The sequence below is a fragment of the Beta vulgaris genome, chromosome 8 (assembly GCF_026745355.1).
Source record: "Beta vulgaris subsp. vulgaris cultivar EL10 chromosome 8, EL10.2, whole genome shotgun sequence".
Classification (NCBI taxonomy): Eukaryota; Viridiplantae; Streptophyta; class Magnoliopsida; order Caryophyllales; family Amaranthaceae; genus Beta; species Beta vulgaris.
In genome coordinates this window covers 55,490,987-55,500,755 of record NC_079209.1, presented here as the reverse complement: position 1 = coordinate 55,500,755, position 9,769 = coordinate 55,490,987, and positions in this window count along the sequence as shown.

The window sequence follows — 9,769 nt, the reverse complement described above, 5'->3', positions numbered from 1 at the left end:
CGATTTGTTTGCACTTAATTATTTTCGCTAAGTGATAGGGTACTCCTGACCTAGCCGAGGAGGTACCGCGAGATACACGCTCGACTCGGGAGGCTGATGAGCCCCATGTTTGCCGAGGAGGTGAATTTGTTTGCACGCTCGACTCGGGAGGCTAATGAGCCCCATGTTTGGCCGAGGAGGTGAATTTATTTGCACGATCGACTCGGGAGGCTAATGAGCCCCATGTTTGGCCGAGGAGGTGACTTTGTTTGCACGCTCGACTCGGGAGGCTAATGAGCCCCATGTTTGGCCGAGGAGGTGACTTTGTTTGCACGCTCGACTCGGGAGGCTAATGAGCCTCATGTTTGGGCGAGGAGGTGAATTTTTTGCACGATCGACTCGGGAGGCTAATGAGCCCCATGTTTGGCCGAGGAGGTGAATTTGTTTGCACGATCGACTCGGGAGGCTAATGAGCCCCATGTTTGGCCGAGGAGGTGACTTTGTTTGCACGCTCGACTCGGGAGGCTAATGAGCCTCATGTTTGGCCGAGGAGGTGAATTTGTTTTGCACTTAGCTATTTTCGCTAAGTGGTAGGGTACTCCTGGCCTAGCCGAGGAGGTACCGCGAGATATGCTCGACTCGGGAGGCTACTGTGCCCCATGTTTGGCCGAGGAGGTCTTGCGACGCTACTCGACTCCCGAGTAGGTCCAGTTGTTGAAACTTAGCCGTTTTTCGACTAAGTTAGGACGCTCCTCTTATGACTGAGGAGGTGCCAGTGATAGAGCTTCTCGACTCAGGGAATCTAGGGAGATCCATGCTTCCCGAGGAGGTCTTCGCGACGCTACTCAGATCTCGAGTAGGTCCAATTATTGATACTTAGCCGTTTTTCGGCTAAGTGGGACGCTCCTTCTCTGACTGAGGAGGTGCCCATGATGGAGATTCTCGACTCGGGAAGCTAGGGAGATCCATGCTTCCCGAGGAGGTCTTCGCGACGCTACTCAGTTCTCGAGTAGGTCCAATTATTGATACTTAGTCGTTTTTCGACTAAGTGGGACGCTCCTTCTCTGACTGAGGAGGTGCCCATGATGGAGATTCTCGACTCGGTAAGCTAGGGAGATCCATGCTTCCCGAGGAGGTCTTCTGACGCTACTCCGATCTCGAGTAGGTCCAATTTTTGATACTTAGCCGTTTTTTTTGGCTAAATTAGTCGGGGGAGGTTTCCCCGTATTTGAGTGCCGTTGGAGAAGTTTTTATTCAGGAGATGACGAACATCATCGCACCTCTATCAATTGTATTCATTTGACCAGCTGAGGCGTTTAAGCAATTAGCCCCACGCTGGATGATCGGATAGGATAGCATCATTCTTTCCCAAGGCGATCGTCCAGCGAAAATCGAGAGAGATCTATGCTCCCGGGATACCCTGCTAGGCCTGAGAGGGGGGGGGGGAGAAGCCCCAGTGAGAGTTAGGAAGCAATGCCCTCGAACTTTTGCGAAGTATAAGCCGCCCGAACAACTCCCTTGGCCGAGTTTGTGCCTCGCTTCAAGTTATGCTCAATACAGGATGGCCGAGCGGGTCCGGATATGGAGAATATGGGTCGATTTGAGCCTCGCCACTTTGACATCATGAATGTTCTGGTGTGCCGTACTTAGCCATTTTCTGTAGAGAATCTGATGGATAAAGTATAAAATTGAAATGAGACTGGAATGGGTCTATCAAATTAAAAGTAGTAGAAAGCTGATGTGGTACAATATGGAGTTTTGAGTTGAGTCTAAGGGATAAACTCACTCTTACTATATTATTTCTTTTACACTCCTTTGGCCCACACTCTCCCTTTATCAATAAAAAGTTATCAACTTTTACTCTCCTCCAATAAAAAATACCCCATTAACTTATATTACATCTACTTTTTTTAATAAAATAACATTTGATAACCAGACTATAACTTATCACCTTAAACTACGTATCCTGACTCCTGTGTTCAGATCTTTCCGGCACGGATGGAGTACTTTTTTTTTTGTGAAGGTGAGCGACTAAGCGCAATGATGTAGACGTGATTCGATTTCAGGTCCTGGGTACCACCCTCAAAAAACTTTACCAACTAAACTAGATGAGATCCACTCATCGAAATTAGATCTAGATTGCATTATATAGTCGAACTATGATATTCTTTCTAATGTGTAATTTTGCGCTACCTTCTCATTTCTTTGGAAAAGAAAACAAATAAAGGTGTATTTATTAAATTTAATTTGACTTAATTAAACTTATTTAAATGTATCTGCATTTATTTTAGATATTTTTTTTCTAAATAACTCAAATAAAACACAACCTTTATTTTTATTTGGGCTCCCATGACTCTTTTGTAAGAAGGATCTTACTGGACCAACACCTTGAGAGAGGAAATAACGCTTGAGAATAGGGGAACAAAAGGGAATCCTTACTCGAACACGAATAAGTAGTGGGATTTAAACTTGTGACTTCAAAGTTACAAGGTGAATTCCTCCCCACCTCCACCAAACAAGCTCGGTTAAAAACAGCATTTATGTTGATGGTTACATTGTACTATTCGTTTATATCTACACATCCAGAAATTTCTTAACATCATAAAAAAAACATCTAAGAAGTGTGCAACAAATACACAATAGCAAGACCCAAAAGTTGAATTTTAAATTTCTTGTAACTATTGCATGTGATGAAATTATTGAATTTTTTGGGCCCAAAAAGTTGAACATATACACAAATTTCTTTTTCCCTAGGTGGGCCTTACCTGTGGTTTTTGTTCTACTTCCACGCTCCCGCATAGATCCAAACGGCCCACAACACCCTTTTCCAATTATTCCTTTCTTTTTTTTTTTGTACAAAGAGAAATAAAATTAATATATAAAAAATTAAATAAAGAATTTTGTTTGAGAAAAAAGAATGTGGGGTTTTGCTGCCGTAAACAGACTGTCATGTGGCCCATGACAGCGACTCCTAAACGGAAACAGACAACCGTACTTGCGGACTTGCCATTATCAAACACCGTCCTGTTTTATTGTTTTAACTTTTAAGCTACCTTGTTTTACTTTGATTCTCTCTGCAGAAAGAGTTTGTCGGGTAAATGATCACCTACTTTTAAATTAAAATTAGGTAATGGTAGACCCAATATTAAAAAGAGAATGATTCCAGTAGTAACCTAGTTAATTTCTCTCGGTGACTAGTGTAATCCATTTAGTGACTATGTCTACTTTTATATTAAAATTAGTTATTAGGTCCGGGCTATGCCTCGGGTAAGAAAAATATTTATTTATCAATATAATACTTTATGGTAATAACACTAAATACAACTTAGCCTAGTAGTTAAAACTTTAGTATATGTACTTGAGGTCTTGGGATCAAACCTTATACTATGCAATTTCTTAATTTTTTTATTGTACATGGGATTACATGAACTAAAACTCCCTAGGGAGAGCGCCACGTGGCACAGTTTCTTTTTTTCGCACGCCTTTTAATATATTTGTATAGATTAGACCGTCTCATTTATAAATTTTTTTGGAGACTTTTTTCTTTTATTACTAGAATTGATAGAAGCGGAGTTTATTTATCATACACTCGGATATATTATGTGTATAGTACACTTAAAGCTAATTTTTACTCATTTATTCATTTAAAATTGTCATTCTTTACTACATATTGATCATTTGGATGATTATAGTCTTTAAATGAGAAATGAGTAAAAAGTAGACTTGGATATATCAAGCTCACGATACACATGGGTGTATGATAATTTTTTTTTACATATAAGCGTCTACAACTTATAAAGTCGTGGCTTATAACAATATTAAAAAAAGAAATGTAAATTGATTATAGTTTACCGTGAATAAGAGTTTTTCAACCATTTTTTCTATTGTTATCACACACTCTTATTCTTTCATATTAGAGTAAATATATGAGAGAAAACTTATTCTTTTACTAGAGTAATTTCTAGATCCATAATTGTTTAAAAAAGTAGTACAATGATAAATTTTTATAGCATATAAGGATGGATTTGTTGATTATAGGAGACAATTATTAATTCGAATGACAATTGACATTTGATAGCATCATGATGTACCTTCGTGTTTGTTTTTTTTTTTTTGAGTGGATAGTATGATACTTTCTTTTCTTATGCTAGTTAGAACATAACATTCACTTGTAAAATGTATGTGCAAAAACTAGTAATAGATTAATATAAATCGACATTAAACCGAAATAATTAATTTTAAGTATTTCATTGCATGTTGTTAGTTTAAGGGCTACAATCTACATAACTATCATAAATTTACCACTTTTACAATGATCATAAGAAGGAAACTAGTGCAGTATTGTTGTTCCAACTGTCCACTATAGAACTTTATTTAAAAACAAAAAGTTACTAAAAACTTGTAATATTAATTTTTGTTTGGAAATTTGAAGAGAATTGATCAACCACCCTAATCATCTAACCAGTTCATTATCGTTTTTTGTTTTCAATTTTCAGTTTTTAAAACCAGAAAAAAGTGGTTCTCACTTTTTAGTTGTCGTTTTTCAAAATCATCATGTTCTCAATAAATTTAACTAATTTTTTATTCATTATAGGACATGTATCATATGACTTTGAAAATAAAAAAACCAAAAAACAGAAAACCATAATATACTGAACGGGCCCTAAACTTTTTTTTCTTTCTCTTGTTCACCATGAGACAAGGGTGGCATGGACGCATGGTAGGGTAAAAGATATGCTTATTTCACAACTACCATGATTACTAAAAAAAAAAAAGAATTAGGGAAAGAAAAGAAGAAGAAGCTGATTTTACAAATTCCTCCTATTTTCACCAGGGGAAAAAGGTCTTCTCATGTACTTTAGGCTGTACTCAGTCCAAGAAATTAACTTGGAGCTTTTGTCACCGCAAGCTGTTGGGATAGAGGGAATTTTTTTTCTTGCGGCATATCATGATGTTATCAATGTAGTAGTACAATAACGAGGTGTAGTCTTGAGCGTGGAATGTTGAAAAGTGGTAAAGAATGAAGATAAGTAGGATTTTGTTGAACTTATTTTTGACTTGAAAAAAAAAACGAGTTTAGATGAGATTTAATAGGATGTTTTTATGGTGACTTTTTGAAAAAAAAAAAAACTATCACAATGATATAATGTGAGCCACATGTTGCTCTATATCTGCATATCAGTACTAGGTATATCTCTATTATATAAGTCAAGGGGTGAGTTATGGCATCTCCATATAAATTTACTTTTACGTCCTTAACTTATCAAAAATTACTTATTTTAAAATATTCAATTCCTTCTTGATCTATAATTATAAGCTATTGGATAATATTATATGTAAACTAATAAGGAAACTTAAGATTGCTTAACTTATAATTAATAAGATGTAATGTATGCATAGCACCTTTCAAAAAAAAAAAAATTGCTTAATATATATTTTCGATTGAAAATTAAAGTGATATAACTTAAGCAATTTCAAACAATTACAAAGTAAGAACTTATAAAGTTTCTTTCTACCTAAACTTCCAATTGCAATTATAATTTCAAAGAACATACATTAATCATCCATAAACCTACCAAGAAAAATAATATGATAGTCTCATTATATTTTATTTTTTTGCCTTTTATAATTGTCGTATATGTCGATTAGGATAATTACCATTTTATATATTTAAAGGTTCGTAGTAGTCGTTTGTGTCATTTGGATAATCCATCTCATCGTTTTATTTTTATGTACAAAGATGTCATGATTACTCCCTCTGTTTTCTATCTTTCTCACTTTCCTGTGCATATCTCCCAATGCACATTTTTGAACTTAAATATCTTTCATTATATATTAGTAAAACTTATAATGATTGAATATTAATAACGTACTAATTGAGACGAATCAAGCAATACCCCACATGACTATATTTTTTCTTATAAATTGAAAAAAATTGAGAAGATTCTCTCTAAGTATGAATAGTGTCAAGATTCTAAGCGAGAACAATAAAAAAACAGAGGGAGTATTAGGTATATTATTTAAGAATATGTTTGTAATTTAAATATATTATAAGGAAATAGGCTTATATCATCCAATTTTCAATGTAATGTATGCAATAAATTACACATGTATTAAAGAGATTAACATATAAAATCCAATAACATCAACCTATAGTACATTATGATACATGTTCGTTAATCACATTGAAAAAAAAGTTGTGAATGATCAAATTGAACTATAATAAAATAATATTAGCGCCTCTAGCGCTTTTTAATATTAGTATTATTCATGTTAATATGTCTTCGCACGCATCGCGTGCATTTGAGGCTAGTGTGTGTGTATATATATATATATATATATATATATATAATATATATATATATATATATATATTATGTATATATGTATATATATATATATATGTATATATGTATATATGTATATATATGTATATATGTATATATGTATATATGTATATATGTATATATATATATATATGTATATATATATATATATATGTATATATATATATATGTATAATATATATATATATGTATATATATATATATATATGTATATAAATAAAGTTGTGAATGATCAAATTGAACTATAATAAAATAATATTAGCGCCTCTAGCGCTTTTTAATATTAGTATTATTCATGTTAATATGTCTTCGCACGCATCGCGTGCATTTGAGGCTAGTGTGTATTTTTTCTTATTCTTATATATGTAATAATATATATATGTGTATATATATATATATATATATATATATATATATATATATATATATTATATATATATATATATATATATATATATATATATATATATATGGCAGTTTATATTATACGAAAAAGTTATGGATATAACTTCCAAAATTATATTTATTAGATTGAATTTTTAATGTATTTGGTATATATGATTTACGAACTTATACAGTACAATACAAGACATTATACAGTGTACGATTCGATATTTTTTTGGGTTTACTATTCACCACCTATATTTTGTATTATTCTCAAAAAAAAATTATCAAAAAAATTATAATTTTGTTTTTTTAGTAAATTGAACCAATTGTTTGTTTACACCATGGCGAAAATAACTATTTTTTTCGGTTTTACAGGGTTGAATAGGGAAAAAATTCAGTCAAATAGTTATGGAAAAATTGATAGAAACATTCCCAACTATTGGACATATGCTCTATTTAGTTTCAACTTTTAATTATTTCTCGCCGAGCCCAACTATTGTATGACTTTGCTAAAAATGGTCCTGGTGACCTGATAACCTATAGTAACAGGTTAAAACCCTTACATCTGACTTGCACATGACTTTTACAACTTTTATTTTTGTTTTCCTTTCATTTATTTTTTTTCTTTCCCACCCCCCACACCCCCACCCACCCCACTCTCCCTAGCCCCAAACACCCACCACCACGACAACAACCCACCCTCACTTGTACCCAACCACAGAACCATTCCAACCACTGACCCCAACCACCAAGTCAAGAAATTCAACAGCCAAAGCCGATATCCCATCCCTACCCCCGAAACACCCACCCTAAAAAAACCTATCCCCACCCCTACCATGGAACACCAACCACCAACCCGCAAGGACTACTACCACCCCTGAAGCATTAACCACCAGCATCCGAAAACCCATACCCACCTCTAAGAACCCATCTCCACCCCCACCCCCAAGAACCCATTTCCACCCCCACCCTCATCTATCCCTAGTCTCAAACACCCATCTCATACACGAAACACAATTCACCAACCCACATGAACTCACCGCCCCCCCTCCTGAAACATCAACCACCAGTGCTTGGAGACAACGGTGGAAACAATAGTCGGCGAGCCATCGGGCGGCAGCGGCGCTAACTTCAGGTGCAAGACAAAGAATAGAACCAAGAATCGGTAAGCGTAGTCGACAGGGGATGCAGACGTGGCAGTTCAGGAATTCAACCGCATATGGAGCTCCGGCAAAGGAGAAGTAGTGGAAGGAAGAAATTGTGCCCGGCTAAGAGCCTGAAATTGGCGAGAAGCAAATGGAAATCAACAACCAGTGAATAGTATAAGAAGAATGCTTTGACTGTGATTATTGTGGTGACTTGGTGTAGCCATGAAGTTGAAGAAGAAGAAGAATGGAGGGAAGTGGAAGGGATGACTGGGAAAGAGGAAACGAGAAAAAAAAGTAACGGAAAAGATAAAAAGAAAAGACAAAATAGAAAAGAAAAAATTTCATTAAAAGTCACGTAAGTTTCACGTGACCCTTGGTTTACCTGGTATAACAGGTCTCCAAGTCAAGGGGACTATTTATATCAAATTGATGTAATAGTTAGGCCCAGGTAAAAATAATCAAAAGTTGGGACTGATTAGAGAAGGTGTCCAATAATTGAGACTGTTAATATCAATTTTTCCAATAGTTATTGAGACTGATTATTGTGTTATATATATACTTCCTCCGTGTCAATTTAGTTGTGGCACTTTCAAAATCACGGACTATTAGGCAATTTTTGGAGAGGAGAAAGATAGAGAAAGAAAATAAAATGGTCTCATGTGCTAGGAGAGATAGAGAGAAGTTATTACCCAAAATGAAAGTGTCACAAATTTATTTATTTTTGGTTCAAATTTTTTTAGAGGGGTATAACTCTAATGAACAAGTATTGTAACTCTAATCCAATCGTGTGGTTGAGATTCATTCTCATTTCTCATGTAAGGAGCATTCTCATTTGGAATTTATCCATAATTGAGTATAAAGTTAAAAAAATTCATACACAAAACATAAGAAATATTTATACATAAGTATATTAACATAAATAAACTATTGCGGGTGTGGAGGAACTTGTGGCTATTATTTCTTTATTACAGTAGCCTTTTTTATTTTGGAAGAAAGCTACTGTAAAATTTCCAGTTTAAATAAGGTATAAAAGGGCTAAATGGCTAATAACTTTTGTCGATTGAGATAAATCGAAGATAAAATAAAATCACTGCATCTTATCAAGCTAAAACTAATTGTTCAGGATTAGCCTTACCGGGGATTGATATATCGTGATAATATGATCACTGTTTTCCTTAAAAAAAATCACTACAATGTGACAAGAATACAGGTATAATTGTGTATTTTGAAAAAGAGATCAATGTGGATTATGGTTTGCTTAAATATCGAAAAGAAAAAACATGTTACTTTTGAATAATAATATTGTCCTTCCAAGTTTAGTAATTATGGCCTCTACGGCTCCACAGATTAATATTTATATTTCTCTCAAAATTAAATCTATATATAGATTAATGATACTCCCTCCGTCCCATAATATAAGTCCTGATTCTGTTTTTACGCGGGAATTATGGTTAAATGGAATCTTGTTTTATTTGAATAAAAAAATTTATTTTTTTTATTGAGAAACACTTGCATTGTTTTTTTCTTTTTAACAAAAAAATAAAAATTGTCATTTAATATTGCATGGTTTAGGGCCTGTTCTTCCCAGCTTATTTTCAGTTCAGTTCAGTTCAATTCAGTTCAGTTCAGTTTAGACCAGTTCAGTTCAGACAAGTTCAGTTCAGTTCAGCTCAGCTCAGCTCTTGACAATACTTTTACTCTCACATATCACTATTCATTTCAGTTCAGTTAAGTTCAATTTAGTTCAGTTCAGTTCAATTCAGTTCAGTTCAATTCAGTTCAATTCAGTTCAGTTTAGTTCAGTTCAGTTCAGATCAGTTCAGTTCAACTGTTTTATGCCGAAGAGAACAGACCCTTAATGTGTAGAGGAGTTCAATTGGGTAAAAGATTTCATTTAGTCATTAATAA